Source organism: Malaclemys terrapin, chromosome 5 (genome assembly GCF_027887155.1).
Source record: "Malaclemys terrapin pileata isolate rMalTer1 chromosome 5, rMalTer1.hap1, whole genome shotgun sequence".
Taxonomy (NCBI): Eukaryota; Metazoa; Chordata; order Testudines; family Emydidae; genus Malaclemys; species Malaclemys terrapin.
This window is the reverse complement of record NC_071509.1, coordinates 125,047,288-125,065,792: the sequence shown is the minus strand read 5'-3', so window position 1 is coordinate 125,065,792 and position 18,505 is coordinate 125,047,288. Positions and strand designations below refer to the sequence as shown.

General features: G+C 39.7%; 1 protein-coding gene across 7 annotated transcripts in view; it reads right to left on the bottom strand.

Annotated features, from left to right (window-relative positions):
- Positions 1-18,505, bottom strand: part of BMPR1B (bone morphogenetic protein receptor type 1B) — a 344,071-nt gene that overhangs the window by 131,142 nt on the left and 194,424 nt on the right. The window contains exon 1 of one of the 7 annotated variants that reach the window (XM_054030455.1): positions 1,831-1,911. The exons of the other annotated variants lie outside the window; for them this stretch is intronic. The gene's annotated coding sequence lies outside the window, so the exon portion shown is untranslated. Of the gene's footprint in view, positions 1-1,830; positions 1,912-18,505 lie in introns of those variants that run through there. 7 annotated transcript variants of the gene reach the window in all.

Sequence of the window (18,505 nt, the reverse complement as noted above, 5' to 3'; positions counted from 1 at the left end):
CACGGGATCGGGACTCCGACGTCGAGGAACGGTGCTGCCTCAAACTGCTACTCCTCGAGACGCTTCAACGCCTGGATCCGCGACGATGCGGAGGTGGCGATCCCCACCGGGAGTCCTGAACACGGTGCCTCAACACACGGGAGAGCTGGAGCATGATCGGTGACGGCGTCTGTGCCGGGAGCGGTTCCGGTAGCTCCACCAAGAGTGGGAGTGTCTATGGCGTCGGTGCCTGTCCCGCCGATACTCTGTACTCAGCATGGAGCGGTGCCTGGAACTCCACTCTGACGGCACCTACCAGACAACCTGGAGAGCGACGAGAGCGGAGGCTGGTGGCTGTGTCCCGACAGGACACCGAGCAGCGAGCAGGCCCGAGAGCGGTCCCCTGACCGGGATCTGCGTCGGGTCGGCGGTTGAGAGCCCAGTGGCGGCTTGCCTCTAGAGTGGGGTCCGGGTGCTGGCGGTGCCCCGGGCACTTGCAGAGTCAGAATGTCCTTGGCTGCCTGCAGGGCCTTCAGTGTCGAAGGCATGCGGACTTCAGCTGGAGAGGCTTGAGTCGACGCAACCGGGCTGCTCCGCTCAACCGGAGTCAGAGCTCTAGAGCCCGGGGGGGAACTGGGGCTGCCCGACGTGGGTCTAGCCTCACCCCGTGCCTTCTCTCGATGCTTCTGAGAAGATGGAGCCTTCCTCTGCTTTTTCGACGGGGAGCGGTGCCGGCCATCCGAAGGTGCCAGGAGATCGCCGCGCGCCGAAGACAAAGTGCCCCGTGCTGATTCTGCTTGGTGTACCAGGGTTGGAGCCAGTGCCAACTCCATGAGAAGAGCCCGAAGTCTAATGTCTCTCTCTTTTTTTGTCCTGGGTTTAAAGGACCTGCAGATCTTACAGCGGTCGCTGATGTGAGATTTGCACAGGCAGCGGAGACAGTCGGCGTGCGGGTCACTTCTGGGCATCGAGCGCCTGCTAAACTAGCATAACTTAAGCCCTGGGGCCCGGGACATGCCCCGGCCCGAACACTAGTTAACTAAACTGGAACTTTTAATAAACTAACACTGGTACTTCTAACAACGAACGAGTTCTGGGATGAGCTGCAGCAAAGCTGGAGCGAGTAGTTCTGATGCACCGTCACTGGTGGCAAGAAGGAACTGAGGGTGGGGGGAGCGCGCGGCTCCCCTTATAATGTGCTATAGAGGCGCCACTCCAGGGGTCGCAACAGAACTCCCCGTATGGGTACTGCTGAGGGAAAAACTTCCGGCACCAGTGCACTTGGCAAGCACGCACACCTACTGTGGAATACACATGAGCAAGCACTCAAAGAAGAAGAAGAGCATGATTTCTCTCATGATTTCTTGTAAAATCAATTAGAAACCTACATAAAGGCCTTTGATTTACTTAAAAGCACAGACACTGTACTGAACATAACTACAGATTTGCTTCAGAGACCGGATATCCACTGACCAACAATAACAAGTTCACAAAGGCCTCTAAGTTACTACTTTCCTTTGTGTGATGTATCATTTGCAAGACCTTGCTCATGAAGACTTGGCTCTGAAAGGCAACCAATCAAGCAATTTTACACTAAGATCTATCTGAAGGATGAAAACTCCTGTGGGAAACTTTCCATAGAATCTCTGCAGTGGACAGAATTTATGTGTGAGCTCCCTTATCTAATGTTGTTGTCATCTAGGCAACATATTACATATTTGTATATATTTAACCTGTTTGCCTAAAAGTTAGGCACTTCAAACCACATTTAGGCACGTAAATAACAATGGACTGATTTTCACGCACAAACCCCTTTGAGGTCAGTGAGAATCACAAATACTCAGTACTTACAAAAAGTGACCTGATTTTCAAAGGCGCTGAATGCCTGCAGTTCCCATCAGCTTCAGTGGTAGAGTTTGTGGATGGAAAGCACAAATGAAAAAGAAATGCACATACAATATATGTACCAAGGACTCAGGTTCAAAGAAATTTGCCACAACATATAGGTTCAAAGTTTTTTTATTATTATTTTTTGTTTTGTTTTATCCCTGGGTTTGGGACAATATTAGTTTCTCATGTACTGGGAAGTAAAGGGTGCTGAAATGTTTTTATTCGATGTCTGGGCAACCTTAATATTCTTGCATTTCCTAACTTCTAAGTATTTGACTTCATAACATTAATGTTCTTTTAATATAGAGCATTTTTTAAATGTAATTTAGTAGTATATGGCAAAAATACTATCTAGAAAATGTAATTAAATACAGAAAATAAAATATTATAACCACATTTTAAAAACTGCAGTTTATACAAACACTGCATAATTTTTGATAAGCCTAAACTTACGCACTGATTTGTGTTTTTCATTTTATCTGCTCACACAATTAAAAGCAAAACATGATTCTATTAAATAAAAAAACAAAAACAAACCAAAAAACCAACACAGGACAAGAGCGTGGTTTAAATATGTAGTGTGAAGAGGTATTCAAATGTAGAAGGGCAAATGCAATTCAGTCTGCAAGGACCCAATTCAATAAAATTATGTCCTGCTTCTCTTTTGTGAAAAATTTATGCACAGCTACAGAGTCCATGGAAAAAATTAATTGGTGGTGATCTTCCTTGACTTCGTACTGTGAATGCCTGGACTTTTTTTTTTTTTTTTTTTAAGTACGAAATCCTGCTTTTTTCCATATTATGTTCTGGTCTGTGCCATAATGCACCTTGAGAGGATAACAGAACAATCTGTGGTCTGACTTGATTATTAAAAAAGAACATTAGTAAGCAATGACTAGCGTACACTGCGGCCTTGAAGCAGTGACAGCCAATCATAACTAATATGCAAGAGTGTCGGTCTCTCTATACAGTTACTTGTATTGTCCTCATCCTAGTGTAAGAGGGCCTGGTGTGTGTCATAAATCTCACATCCATTCATCTAAAGGAAGGGGGGGATGGAGAAGAAATAATTGGAGAAATTGACACGAAGAATTTCACAAAGCATGACAAACAAAGGGTAAAAGAAATACGAAAAATGAACCCTGGAATATGCAGCATTTAGCAAAGGCACATCCAAACCAAATGCAAAAGCAAAACATGTCACTCATAGTAGCAAATCTATGTACTAGTGATCTCCTTTGCCTGTATACAAAAAGCTTTGAAAATTCAAATACTTTATGGTACTTTCTGTTAATAATTATAAGAACTACCACTGATATAAACTCTAAAAGAGATTAGATTGTAGACATAGTGCTCATTGATGTAGACAGCCACACACATACAAACAGACCTCCCTTCACTTCTTATATACCAGTATGTTCTTTCAGCTTTCTTGTTGCCTGGGCCCTTCACATTCATAGGAGCCAGGCACACATCCTCCACTGTGTGTTCCAGCTGCAGTGTGGCTATGTATCTGTTTTCTGCGAATGTCTGTACAGTACAGTACACAGCCATTTAGAATTTGGCTCCTGATGTCTGTATTCTAAAATTAACTTATTAATTCCTAGACAGACAATATCTTTTATTGGACCAACTTCTCTGGATGAGAGAGACAAGCTTTTCAGCTTTACACAGAGCTCTTCTTCAGGGCTGGGAAACTTAATCAGAGTGTCAGAGGTAAATACAAGATGGAACGGATTATTTAGCATAAGCAGTTAACACATTTCAAGGGACCATTCAAGGTGAAGTACCCTGTTAACCCCTCCAGTCATAGGGAGGAAAGGAAATGTGTGGGAGAGAGCAGATAGGGGATGGTGGTGTTAGTGGATTATAGATCGTTGTAATAAACCATAAATCCAATGTCTCAATTCAGCCCATGATTTTTAGTGTGTAGCAAAGTTATGAATTTAAGCTCCCAGGCTTGTCTTTTGAAAGTGTTGTACAGGTTTCCTTTTGAGGATGAGGACTGATAGGTCAGACATAAAGTGATTGCTTTGTGGAAAGTATTCACCCACAGGTGATGTGGTGTTTTTGTCTTTTATCATTTGTGATAGGGACAATGACCCAAATCCTATAAATCATTAACAAATATTTTTTCTCATAGAAATTTAACTGTGCTGCTTTTTTCCGCAGTAGCAGAGGCAGCATCTTATTATAAACAGTTATATTTTTGACCACACTAAAAATTCTGCATTTAAAATATACTAAATGAGGGACAGATGTTTAAAATAGAGGTCCTACAATGAAGTACTAAATATTGTTGGCATAGCAAACCCTTTGGTACAGTTTAGTCTGTTTTTGCAATAGGTATGTTTTCACAGCTGTAAAAGCACTAAAAATTACTGTCTCTGTTCCAATATTAATATAAAATCAATGAAAATATAAGCCAGACTGCTGAATAGATTACACTATTGTTCACAAACCATACTATTAAAATCATTCGCTTTTAAAAATTAATTCTAAGCAAGTCATTAAGCAGTTAAATGCTTTAAAGTTGTTCAAGAGGAACACTGTCACTAAAAGTAGCCTAATTATTTCCAACATAAACATTACAATACAACTCTTCGTTGAAACAAAATTGTGTCCCACTTCCAACAAACTAAACCAACCACAACTAGTTTTGTGCTGCTGCTAAATTTAGATACTCCTCCCTCCAAAGTTTGTATAAAAAACTATGTGATGGGAAAAGTCAAGCTCTTTTCCACAAGTGCTGGCCGAATTCTTAGAGCTCGGTAGTAGAGCTGGGAGAAATTTTTCAGTCAAAACTTTTCTTTCTGTGAAAAACGCAGATTCAGCAATGCTGAAAAGTTTTGTGATTCATGTCCATTTCACCTAATTGTTTCAGCCAGAAAAAAAATTCGAAATTCCCAAAAAATCGAAACTTTTCATAGACATTTTCTAAACAAAGTATTTCGATTCTTGGTTCAAAACAACTTTTTATTCTGGAGTTTCCTTCAATTTTATTAAACAACAATAAAAACATGAACAATGCTTGAAATTGAAACAAAACTTGTTTTGTTTGACGTACAATTAAATGTTTTCAACTTTTCAATTAGCAAAAAATTTCATTTTCAGTTCAAACCAAAAGTGTTTTCCCTATTAATGTTTTTGAAACTGCCAGCGAATTGAAAAATCCATTATTGGCCCAGCCCTACTCTGTAACTCCACTGGGTTGTTCTGCTATAGGTTCTGATATGACGTGAAAGTGAAGGTTCTGTGGCAACTGGAAGAGTGCCCCACAGATGTCCATCACCTCCCAGATCTGCTCCTGACAGAGGAGGGAGCACAGAGAATGGATCATCATAATCCACTTCCTTTTCCGCGCTTCACTGTATTAAGGATTCTGTGACTGACCCCAATGCTCAGGTTGAGACCCACAGAACCAACAAGTCATATGAGCTATTGGTCAAATTCTGTCCCAACTTACACTCCTTCTGCAAGTCGATTTATTTCAATGAGGTTGGAAAGGGCTAGCTGAGGGAAGCATGGAGAGACCTCTCAATTTTTATCCAGAGTCTTAGCTTTCATTTTATTTTTCCTTACGTTTCCAGCGGCTATGGTTGTGAAAACAACTTAAAAACATGACCACGATATACTTGATACAGCAATACTTACTTGAGTTTGCAGAGAGTCTGCAACAACACCTCAGAGATGTCAACTGTCCCATTTTGTTTCAATGGGTGCTGCTAACTCAAATGCCAATGACAGTTAACATTGACATTTAAAAGTATTTCACTGTAAGAAGAGAGAGGAAGTCTCACGTTATGAAAATCTATACCAGTGTACATACAATGTGGGGTGCAAAGGACTAGCCTGGGGCTGTGTGGGGCTGTAAAGGAGGTGGAGAAGATATATACATTAGTATGTTTAGGGGCTCAAGAGGGTGGGGGTCATGATTTAAGGGTATCTAAGCTTTTGAAGGTTTGGGAAATGCTGTCATAAGGCAGCAGAACTGAAACAGAGTGCAGGGAGCCTGTACAGGACAAGGTAGATGGAGGGAATCCAAGAAAGGGCTCTGAACCATGTGCAGGGATTCAGTTTGCCCTAAAGTGAGGGGAGAATCTGAACACAGGAGTTTTCTAGTAAGATCTATAATGGTTCTGGGGGCCAGCCACCACAGAAATAACTGCAACCCTGAGGTTGTGTTGCTGCTGCTCCATGGCCTGACTGAAGCATTCCCCAAAGCCTTACACAGATCATTTACTCAGACTGTGCACAGGGAAGATTATTTGTCTTTGAAAAGCATGTGCATAACTAAATTTTTATATGCCCTCTCCTGAAATGTAGAATGCTGCAACCATTCAGTGGCATTTAACAAGAAAAGGAGAGAGACATTCTTTATGTATTTGTATTACTTTATGCATGTAATATAGGTATAACTCTGCAGATATAATTCCAAGTAAAATATTCATTTTCATTGTCTACAAAGTATTTTCTTTTTCAGCCTCAAGTCAGACTTGTGGGACAGTGAGTGAACCCTGTTTTTTTTAAGTTGAGATCTTATTAGTTGAACAGTTTGTTCTTCATTTAAAGGAGGCATCACATTAAAAGTTTGACATTTGCTAAACATAGAGAATACCTGCAGTAGAACGGAAATACTGAAGACCCTGAACCTGTATTTGATCCTGCACAGATGCACCCATGCCTTTACACAGAGCCCCATGGAGGCAGGGCTGCCACTCACAGAAACCCACTGATTTCAAAGAGCTCTGAAGAGGAATATGCACACATGTACTCAGTGGAGGTGAGTAAGAGGTGTCATCATTTTCACAGAAACTAGAAAAACACAATTCACTTAAATAATTCCCTTCTTCTTTTGACTATAGAAAAAATAGGAACAACCATAAATGAGAATAATTACACATGAAAAAATAAAAAGTTGCAAATATTTTCTGAGTAAAAACAGGCAACATTCATTGAATTAATTATTCATTGGAATTATTCACTTAGCTTCAATTACAATCTAACCATCTCTATCCACCATCTACATTAAATTATAATAAATTTCTCTATTAGTTGCACCACTGAATACTGTACTTGGCTCAGTGCCTGCTGATTCACTGTAGTATTTTTATTCCAAAAACAAAAGCCTGATACTGTGTAATCTTTTACACCTGTAACTAGATGGCGCCCGTTTTTTTTTGAAAATTTCTCTCTCTCTTCTAGATTTGAGAGAGAGAGAGAAATTATTTATGGCACAAGAAGAGATTTAGAACACCAGAGAAAAGGCTTCAAATATCAAAATGGCCTTAAACAAAAATATGATCTTGCAGCTTTCCTGAGTTTGGTATATGTTCTTTACTAAATATCCACATGCAATACTGAAAATGTATAAACATCTTCCTTTAAGAACCAGATTTCTTTACTGAACATATACTTTATGATTGCTTTAAATGAAAATGTTTATTGTACTTTAGCACAAGATGTCCTTGGCATACAAATGGTACAGGGCTGTACCTTGGAAAATTAATTATGCCCGTAGATAACAAAAAGACTAAAAGGAAGGTTGGTTTAATTTGGTCATGTATAAAAACAAGATTGGTTCCTATAGCAACACAAGACTGATTACTTGATAGGAATCTCCTAATTTGCAGGTGTGATAATACACCTGTGGATTATGAGATTCAGGCCAAGTGCTAATCACTGTAAAAGATGCTCTGATGGTATTGAAAGAAAAAGCATGGATGGAAGCGTAATGTGCTATTAAGACAGCATTTCCAAAACTTTTGAAAGCCAAGCCTCTCCCTGCCTCTCATGTTCCGCTAAATTAACATAATTGTACACCACTACAACCCCATCTTGTGGTGTTAAATGGCTACCTATCTTAATTTTATCTTCCGCACCCCATGCCACGCCAGGAGGCGTGTGTCACACTTTGGGAAAAGCTATTTTACACCTTTATAATACGATATTTCCACTCCTTTCTTAAATGATTTGAGTAGTGAAATAGTTAACAACACTGACATTTACCGTATTATCACTGCAATCTGAGTTAGCTAGCATCCACAAAAATGAACATGACAATTCATGTCTCAGAGTTACTATTTCAGGCTTTCTGCAAATGCAGGAAAATATTGCTGCATCTAGTATACTAGGGTCATGTTTTGAAGTTTTCTTCACAAATATGATAGAAACTTTTTTAAAAAAAGCAAGGCTGATATTCTGGTAAAACAAGGAAAAGCTGGACAAGCAACAAAATAAGAACATTACAGGATAAATGTAAACAAGCCAAGACTGCTGGGAAAGCAGAAGCAGTAAAAGCATTACGCAAAGCAGTGGAGAAATCACAAAGATTGGACAAGCAAAATTTCTGGAAAGAAGATATGTCCTATCTTTACGGAGCCTCAAGGAAATGAAGTATGACAATGATATACAAACATGTTCAATTGTATGGAAGCACAGTCAGGCCAATAGTGTAAGCAGTGAGAAAAGCTACTGTTAAACAGGCAACAAATTCTGAAGAGGTGCCAGAAGTATGGAATGAACATTTTAACAAAGAGCGGAACCCTGCAATTCATCCAGATACAGGCATTCTAGACATACTAGATGAACAGGATGCATCCGAAGAAGTGGGCTGTAGTCCACGAAAGCTTATGCTCTAATAAATTTGTTAGTCTCTAAGGTGCCACAAGTACTCCTGTTCTTTTTGCGGATACAGACTAACACAGCTGCTACTCTGAAACCTGTCATAGATGAACAGGGTGGTTTGTGAGGCACAATGGATATTAGCACTGAACCACCATCAGGAGAAGAAATAGAGCAGCAAAGCAGTTAAAAAATTGGAAAGCTTCACGAATGGACAATATACCAGCTGAGCTGCTGAAAGCTGGCAAGACAAGTGTCACTGAGTCCCCGGGCGATGCTCTGGAACGGCTCCCTACAAAACCATTCAGGACTCTGGTGAAGTCTCCTCTCTGTGAGCAGACTGTCTTCAGGGCAAGAAGCTTACATGGCTTCCACCTTCCTGGGTCTGACCTTGGAGTATTCAGCATCCTCTGCCCCTCCGTGTGCTTCCCACAGCGAGTCCGCCCAGGTGGGGTCCTGGGGAAGCCAGAGAGTCCTGCACCCCAACTTTGCAGTCAGACGTGACTCTTAGCCAGCCAGTAAAACAGAGGTTTATTAGATGACAGGAACACAGTCTAAAACAGAGCTTGTAGGTAAGAGAACAGGACCCCTCAGGCGGGTCCATTTTGGGGGGCAGTGAGCCAGACACCCAGGTCTGCATTCACTCCACGTCCCCAGCCAGCCCCTAACTGAAACTCTCCAGCCCCTCCTCCTCTGGGCTTTGTCCCTTTCCCGGGCCAGGAGGTCACCTGATCTCTTTGTTCTCCAACACCTTCAGCTGGCACCTTTGTAGAGGAGGGGCCCAGGTCATTAGTTGCCAGGAGAGAGAGTGTCGGCCATTTTCTGTCCAACCAGCATCACATCCGCCCTCTAGGGCTATGCAACAATCACACCCCCTTCTCCCACCACCTAAATACTTAAGAACTGCACAGGGGAAACTGAGGCACCCACACAGTATTCAGAGAAAACATTATGAACATTCCCACTTCGTCACAACAAGTACTATCAAAACATTAGGAAAATATATATAAGAAGGCATAGGAGCAAGAGGTGGTACCAAATGACTGGCTAAAGGCAGTAGTTGTACCAATCCTAAAACGGAGATCCTGCTAATCCAAATAATTATAGAGGCATAAGCTTATTATCAGCACCAGGAAAAGTCATGATGAAAGTAACTCGTCGATAGATTAAGGCCAGTTTTAGAGGAAGTAGTAGATTAGGAACTGTGTGGCTTCAGACCAGAACAACTTTGCACTAATCATGCTCCAACAGGTGACATAAAAAAATGTGAGAATGGGGATTAAAGACATTTGCTGTTTTCATTGACTTCACAAAGGCATTTGATTCAGTTTGGAGGGACGAATTATGAAAGTAGTAAAACCATATAGAATTCCAGATAGTATAACCACAATTATAAAATTATGTATGAACACTCCTGTAGTCCCGTAAGAATTGGTGGAAAATTAAGCAACTAGTTGAAAGTAATGTTTGGTATAAGACAAAGGGCAATGGAACCACTGTCACTTTTCATCATGTTCTTAAATTGGACAATAAGAATGGTAGATGAGCTGGAGGGTGTGACACTGGGTGATCTAGAGTTAAGCTCTTTCTCTTATGCAGATGACATCATACAGCTGGCAGACATGTTTAAATTAATGATGATATTCTTTGTTATGCTGGAAAATTGGTGTAGTCCATTTGGATTTACAATAAATGTCAAGAAGACAAAATTGTTGCTTATTGGAAAAGGGACAATAAATCAAGCGTTGAAATGCAACAGCGGTGAAATGGTAGAACAAGTAAAATCTGATATATGCCTAGGAAGCTTGATCAGTGCTGATGGTTCCACCAAGGATGAGGTTAAAAGGAGATGTGCCTTAGCTACACGTGCTGCACAGAAGTTAATGAAACTATGGACAGATAAAATCATTATGTAAGGTACCAAAGTGAAAGTGCATCAAACTAGTGTACTAATAATATTGCTCTATGGTATGGAAGCAGCTGCATTAAATGAAACAGACATCAGAAGGCTGGAGGCAGTAGAGACGAAAGTTCTTTGGATGATGGCAAGTATAAAGTGGAATGATTTTAACACAAATGAAGTTGGAAGAAGAGTAGGAGGTGAAGTCAGGGTATGGGATTAGCTGCAGTAGAAAAGCTTATGATGGAGGGGACATTGTAGAAGACAAACAGATGCCAACGAAAATAATGCAAACACAAACCGAATTCAATCAGACCTAGAGGCTGACCAAGTACTAGATGGTGGGATATTATACACAGGGACGTAACCAGTCTGGACTTTATGGAGGAACAAGCCATGGATAGGAACGAATGGCAACACAGTACTGTTCCCCGTGTCTTTAAAGATGCTTTGGAATGAGAAGAAAAGGAGACACCGGAGAACAACTGAAAAGTCCCTCTGAGCCTATCTGCACCTCCCAACTATTCCTTTGCACTGCACCATGGGGAGTGGGATCTAGGCTTTGAAAATGCTGTGCAAGCAGAGAGAAGGGATTTGGCAGCAAGGCTCCTCATCCAAGGATTCTCAAGAGGCAGTAGCATGAATTTGTGGAGGAGGGAACAAGACCTTCTGGATAGCTAATTACATAGATCCATATTATATACAATTTTAAAATACTCATTCTGCCCTTGGATGTGTACATGAACCTACCCCCACCCGCTGTGACCTCAACAGAAATTGCACATGAACATCTGATGGAAGAATTTGGTATGGCAATTCTTACACGGCCTCAAACCCACTACCAGTATGCCACTAAAAATAAAGCTTTGATAACAGCCCTGAGATTATTCCTGCTTCCAAGATTCAATAAAGCATGGGCCCAAGTATCTTGAAGAGCTCCAAAAAAGTATTTGTCTATCGGGGGCAGCATCAAATAAAACATTAAGATGAAAAAAATCACATTACATACTCAAATACAAAACACATTCATTTTACTCTTATATGTTTAAAGTAATGATCTAGGTCCTGGACCATGTCAGAGATGTGGTTTCAGAATGGGATAAACCAGTTCAATCACAGGGGATGGATCAGGGCCAATATAAGGAACATAACAGTAAAAACTTCAGTACAAATCGGCACACATCTCAAGGATCTGAAAACATCACAGACTCCTCCTTCAGTTTGGTTCTTGTAGTTACCCAGATATCATCAGAATCTCATGTCTCTAACCCCTGTGTTTCAGAGTAACAAGAGGAGACTAACTAAGGTGCACTTTCTTATTTATACAGAAAACTAAACAGAAGTAGCACTGAGTTTGATTTTTCTTTTTCTGACATGGACAAGGTCTCTCTAGTTAAACGTGCTTCTATAATCCCGAGAAAGATTTACCACATCTTCCATGTACAGTTTTACTGCTGACCTCTGCCACTATTAAAGAGTGCTCAGATATTTCAAAAGCTATATGCTTAGCTAGTTACCAGACACAGTATTATGTAGATAAGTCTGAAATATTTCTGTTCCTAGCCTATCACAAACCAATTACAGAAACTAAAATTTAAAATGAATTGTCTTTAGCAACCATGTATTTCACAATAAGTGTATGCTCCTTGATCACAATTGACTGCACTATGTTCTAATTAATTTTTGTAGAATAAATTTGTTATTGTGTCTAAATAGATTTTCTACACAAGATTAGTCACACAAACTTTACCTTTTGTATTTTCACCTCATACCTAAGTTAAAAATTTACAGCATTCTAATATTTATGGAACAGCGTTCTGTATATATGCCATTTAACTTGCTGGTAGCAAAGTTGAATTTCTTTGCTTTCTTTATCCCAACAGGTACATAATGAAGAAATGTGCATCAATATAGCTTTCATGTTAATGACTTGTCTCCTGACCCACTAGTTGTGCAATCAAGTCCCAGACAAGATCTGGATTAACTTCTTATGCAGTGGAGAGCAGTGCCATAGGTGATTACAGTATTAGATTTGCTAGATCAGCAAGACAGGATACAGTTACCTCCTCCACCTAAACGTTCTGAAATATGCAAGGGCAATGATGTCATATACATCTATAAAGTAACCTCAAAATGTCTTCTGTTTCATTCAACCACTGCCTGTGACATTACCTGCCTATAAACCTAAAACTTAGCCTTCTAGACAGATGTTCAAAGGTCCATGTTGCTTCCCCAGACTTGTTTTATACCTGCACCATGGAGTCTGGGATCTCTAATGCTTTGCATCAGACCTAAGAAAAGAAAATAACAGTAGACAAACAGTGGGATGGGCATAAGAATGGTCATAATGCGTCACAACAATGGTCAATCTAGCCTAGTATCTTGTCTTCCGACAGTGAACAGTGCCGGATGCTTCAGAGGGAATGAACAGAACAGGTCAATTATAGAGTGATCCATCTCCCGTTGTCTAGTCCCAGCTTCTGGCAGTCAGAGGCTTACGAACACCCAGAGCATGGAGTTGCATCCCTGACCATCTTGGCTAATAGCCACTGATGGACCTAACCTCCATAAACTTATCTAATTCTTTTTTGAACCCAGTTATAATTTTGGCCTTCACAATATTTCCTGGCAATGAGTTTAACAGGTTGACTATGAAGAAGTCCTTCCTTTTGTTTGTTTTAAACCTGCTGCCTATTAATTTCATTGGGGGCCCCCTGGTTCTTGTGTTATGTGAAGGGTTACATTACACTTCCCAGTTCACTTACTCCACACCAGCCATGATTTTATAGATCTCTATCATACCCCGTCCCTTTAGTTGTCTCTTGTCCAAGCTGAAAAGTAACAGTCTTCTTAAACAGCCTCATATGGAAGCTGTTCCATACCCCTAATCATTTTTGTTGCTCTTCTCTATGCTTTTTCCAATTCTAATATACCTTTTTTGAGACAGGGTTACCAGAACTGCACACAATATTCAAGGTGTGGGTGTACCTGGATTTATATAGCGGCATTAGGATATTCTCTGTTATTATCTATCCCTTTTCTAATGGTTCCCAACATTCTGTTAGCTTTTTTGACTATCGTTGCACACTGAGAATATCTTTTCACAGAACTACCCGCATTAACTCCAAGATCTCTTTATTGAGTCGTGACAGCTAATTTAGACCCCATCATTTTGTATGTATAGTTGGAATTATGTTTTCCCATGAGCTTTATTTTGCATTTATCAACATTGAAATTCATCTGCCATTTTGTTGCCCTTTGTTTTGTGAGATAACTTTGTAACTCTTCGCAGTCTGCTTTGGATTTCACTATCTTGAGTAATTTTGTATCATCTGCAAACTTTGCCACCTGTTTACCCCTTTTTCCAGATCATTTATGAATATGTTGGCCAGCACTGGCCCCCCATATAGATCTCTGGGGGACACCACTATTTATCTATCTCCATTATGAAAACTGATCATTTATTTCTACCCTTTGTTTCCTATCCCTTAACTAGTTATGGATCCATGAGAGGACCTTCCCCCTTATCCCATGACTGCTTTCTTTGCTTAAGAGCCTTTTAGGAGGGACCTTGTCAAAGGCTTTCTGAAAATCTAAGTACACTATATCCACTGGATCCCCCTTGTCCACACAGTTGTTGATCCCCTCCAAGAATTCTAGCAGATTGGTGAGGCATGATTTCCCTTTACAAAAACTATAATGACTCTTCCTCAACAAATCATATTCATCAATGTGTCTGGTAATTCTATTCTTTACTATACTTTCAGCCAACTTGACTGATATTGAAAGTTAGGCTTACCAGCCTGTAATTGCCAGGATCGCCTCTGGAGCTTTTTTTTTAAAAAAAATGGAGTTACATTAGCTATCATCCAGCCATCTGGTACAGAGACTGATTTATGTGATAGATTACATATCGTAATGGTAGTTCTGTAATTTCATATTTGAGTTACTTCAGAACTTATGGGTGAATACCACCTCGTCCTTCTTATTGTTTAATTTACCAATTTATTCTAAAACTTCCAGTGAAGCCCACTGCAAAGAATTCATTTAGCTGCTCCGCAATGCCCTTGTCTTCTGTGAGTGCTCCTTTAGCTACTTGATCATCAAGTGGCTCCATTGATTGTTTGGTAGACTTCCTACTTCTGATATACTTAGAAAAATGTGTGTTAGTTTTTGTATCTTTTGTTAGCTGCTCTTCCAATTCTTTTTTTGGCCTTCCTAATTATACTTTTACACAGAATTTTTAAAAAGTGGAGAAGGAATACTAAGGAAGCTGGAGATCAAGATGGTGTTGGATGGGCAATTTCCCACTGGCCCATAAATATACTTCAATAGAGGGGTCTTTTGCACTCAGTTTTTTTCAGGTGAGGTCCTTTCTGACCACATCTGGTGCTGTCCAGATGCCAGTTAATGAATCTAACTGAAGAGCATGCAGGATACTAATAGTTTGCTGCCCAGCATTCCCTCCTTGATTACACAATTTATATAGAAAACTATGTTCAAGGCTTGGAAACTACTAGCACATAATGGTTGCTGTATTTGCCTTCAACCAATGAACTCCTCATATCTACCTCATTACTTTGTAAAGTGCTTTAAGATACCAGTACTTAAAGTATAAAAGCCATAGTACATTTTCTTAACAATTTTTGGTATATCTGCTTACTGAAATAACGAGACACCTTAAACAAATTGAAATAAGCATAAAAGCTAAATTCTATTGTCGTCTCAATAAGAGAGGAAACAGCACATTTAACTTTAATGCTAGGGAACACCAATTCACACGAGGAAATAAAAGTAATTACATAACTTCTTCTAGCACATCATGGTTTAGAAAAGTCAGAAAAAGCACTTCATGTTTTTTGGGGGAGGCAAGGGAGTGTTGCGTGCAATGTGAAAGGACTCAAACTATTCTATAACTCTGACACTTGGCTACCAAAGGCTAGTGTCTCAAAGAGTAAGTGAGGACGCATGAAAAAAGCAGCAATAAACTTTTTATTTTAGACTGAGGCCATAAAGGACCTTGTATGTTAAAATCTCAAATATTAAAATCAGCTTTGTATTGCACACAGGAAACATTTGCAATGGGAACCAAATGGAGGTAATGTGGCCCAGGTGGTTGGAACAGGTACAAAAAAGCACCTAAAGAGATGTGTATTATATAAATTGAAGCTGCGAGAGGATTATACCTGGAACCCTCCAGAATAAAACAGGGCTGTGAGCTAGTATAAAAAAAGAATAAATGGTATCAATGAAAATATCTCAGCATCTGAGATGTTAAGAAAAAGGAAAATAATTTGATTTACTAATACATTCTGAAGTGTTCATGCTGTAAATACATCACAGTTAGGAACATCTAAGTATAGCAACACACATACTATCTTGATTTAGGCAAGACCTGAACAAAATAGACATGGTTCTCCTCTCACATCAGTTTTCCGTGGGTACAACCCCATTGAGTAAACTTTAATTTACTCTGGATTTACACAGGTGTGGGGAAAGAGTCAGGCTCAATTTCCCTCCTGCCCATCTGCATTATTCTGTAGCAGTAAAGTTAGTAAGAGATTTACAAATACCTTTAGTGCCTCAAAAATCACACGACAAATAGTCAATCTTCCTATAATTTAAGTGTGGATAAGTACACCCTTGCATAAGACACAAGGACAAATATGTTTAAGTGTCAGCATTATAATATTGTTTGGGTCTCTGTAATCCAACTTTTTAAAATATAGTATCCATATGCAAAAACAAAAAACAAACAAACGTACAAATGAAAGGTATATCTGCGATGCAAAAAACACTAAGTTCTCTTGACAGAAAATACATACTTAATGTAGCATGAGTGTGCATAAGTCACTGAAGTTTAGAGGTGGTAGCAATTAAGGTTATTAATATTAATATTAATAAATTCCAGAAAAGACATTATTCCCTGGAAGTTCTAGCACTGGACATGTAAGGTTACTAACTTAAGCTGCGATTCTGCAAAGATTTATGTGCATGCTTAACTTTACACGCTGTCAGTAGCCCCGTTTACTTCAATGGGACTGCTCACAGTGAGTAAAGAATATACACAGACATCTCTGCAGAATATGGACTTTAGGATGTTGTCCAGCAACATATGACACCATGACAGTGTATCAGTATCATGGACCCTGCAAGTTATTTTAGGACCCTTTAACATTCTGCAAAAATACTGGGAAGAGGTTAATCATTTCAGATAAAGCTACTCCTTTCAGATTCTGTTTTTTGTTTAGAAGGAGTCAAACTAGGAGAAAAACTATTCTTGTATATCCTATCCCTGACAGTCATCATCAAGGGTCAGGGTGGATCTCTTACATAAAAGCACATACAGACATCGCACGCATTTCACAAGCATGGGTTTCAGCCATCCAACTTACTTTACAGGGAATAATGGACCAGAAATTAATTAAATAATTATGAACACAAACAGACCCAAGTAATGGAAAATTCTTTAACCTCTTCAACTCTGACTTGTCATTAAAAAAAAATGTATGATCAGACACACCATCCTAAATATAGCTGATACCAGAATACAACTTACAAAGACTGCAGTTATACTTTTCTCATTCTTTCCACCCTGGGTTTACTAGCCATTTGTCTGGGTATATTGCCTTGTGTGTTAATTTTTAAAATTTTGTTAAAGTGACCTGAAGCTTTTGACACACTCTCTCTCTCTCTCTCTCTCTCTCTGAAAGAGTAAAAAGCCATTTGCAAACCATATGGAAATTTCATAGAGCTAGCTGCAGATGTGAAAGGAAACAGAGTAGGGAGCAAACAAAGCATTCAAAGACTGGTTGCTGAAACAACACAGCTTTCAGACTATAATAGAAACAGACCAATAACACTTTTATATCAATATCACTGTATGAGCAAAGCCAGAAGAAATACAGTGAAACTCAGGGAGAGTTGATCTTTGGGAATACTGGTGCCTTAAAAAATTCTCCCTATTAAACAATAGCAATTTACACTCAAGGAGATCCCCACCTAAGTAAAATATAGCAAATACAACACAACAAAAAGAAGTGTGACTTGCATCACCTCCTAAGTTGACACACTTCCTAATACAGAGACTTATTAGACATGATAAGCTATTATTTGACCAACAAAAAAGGAAGATATACTACTAATAAGCGGAATAGTTTCAGAAACTTAAGGTATCTTAATTAAAATGTATCTGCAAGTTGGGTGTATATTTTGTCAGGCATAATACTAGCTTGCCATCACACAACAGGCAGTCATTATCTGCACATCAGAAAAAGAAAACCTGCTCACGAGAGAGATCCCTTCTGGAACTATGCTGCTGCTCTGAGGATGAATTGACATTTTAACAATTTCCAGAGGTAGGATACAAACAGGAATTCAGAAGTGATGTCATAACACAGTTATTTAGGTTACTAACAAGTTTAGGCTGGAATTCTGTTTTTTTAACAGCACCATGTGTATTAAGGTCACAACATAAAACAGCAATTGAAGTATCTGATATTTATCTGGACGTGAGAAACTAGATTATGGAGTGTAGTGGATATTTTGGATAAAATCTTCATCAAAGTAAAACAAAAACATTAAATGACATAAATGAGGGTCTGAATTTCCAGAAGGGTTCAGCATTCACAAGTGGGCCAGATTTTCAAAAGTAACAATCTAACTAATTCTTCCTTTAGGTCCCTAAATGGGAGATGAGCTCTTTCGAAAATCTGTCCCCAAGGTGGGGAGGTGACGAACACTGAGCTGGTTGGGGTTTGGAAATCTTCAAAGAAACAGTCCAAGATCGGAGAAAGAGGGGAAAAAATAACCCTCCACCCCAAATAGCCTGGTCTTTACCTGGGATGTGGGACACCCAGGTTAAAAACCTTGATCTGAACCAGGCAGAGTGGGATCTCAAATCTGGGCTTCTCACACCCTAGGTGAATGCTCTAACTGCCAGGCTATTGGATAAACTGGGTGAGGTCTCTCTCATTTTTCATTAAAAAACTGTACAAGGTCTCCGTTTCCTCCTCTGTTTAGCAGAATGGAAAAATCATTTCCTGCCCAGCTCTAGTGAGCGCCTTTGAAAATTCAGATCCACTTGACTTACGAAGTCTTTTCTACCTCAGT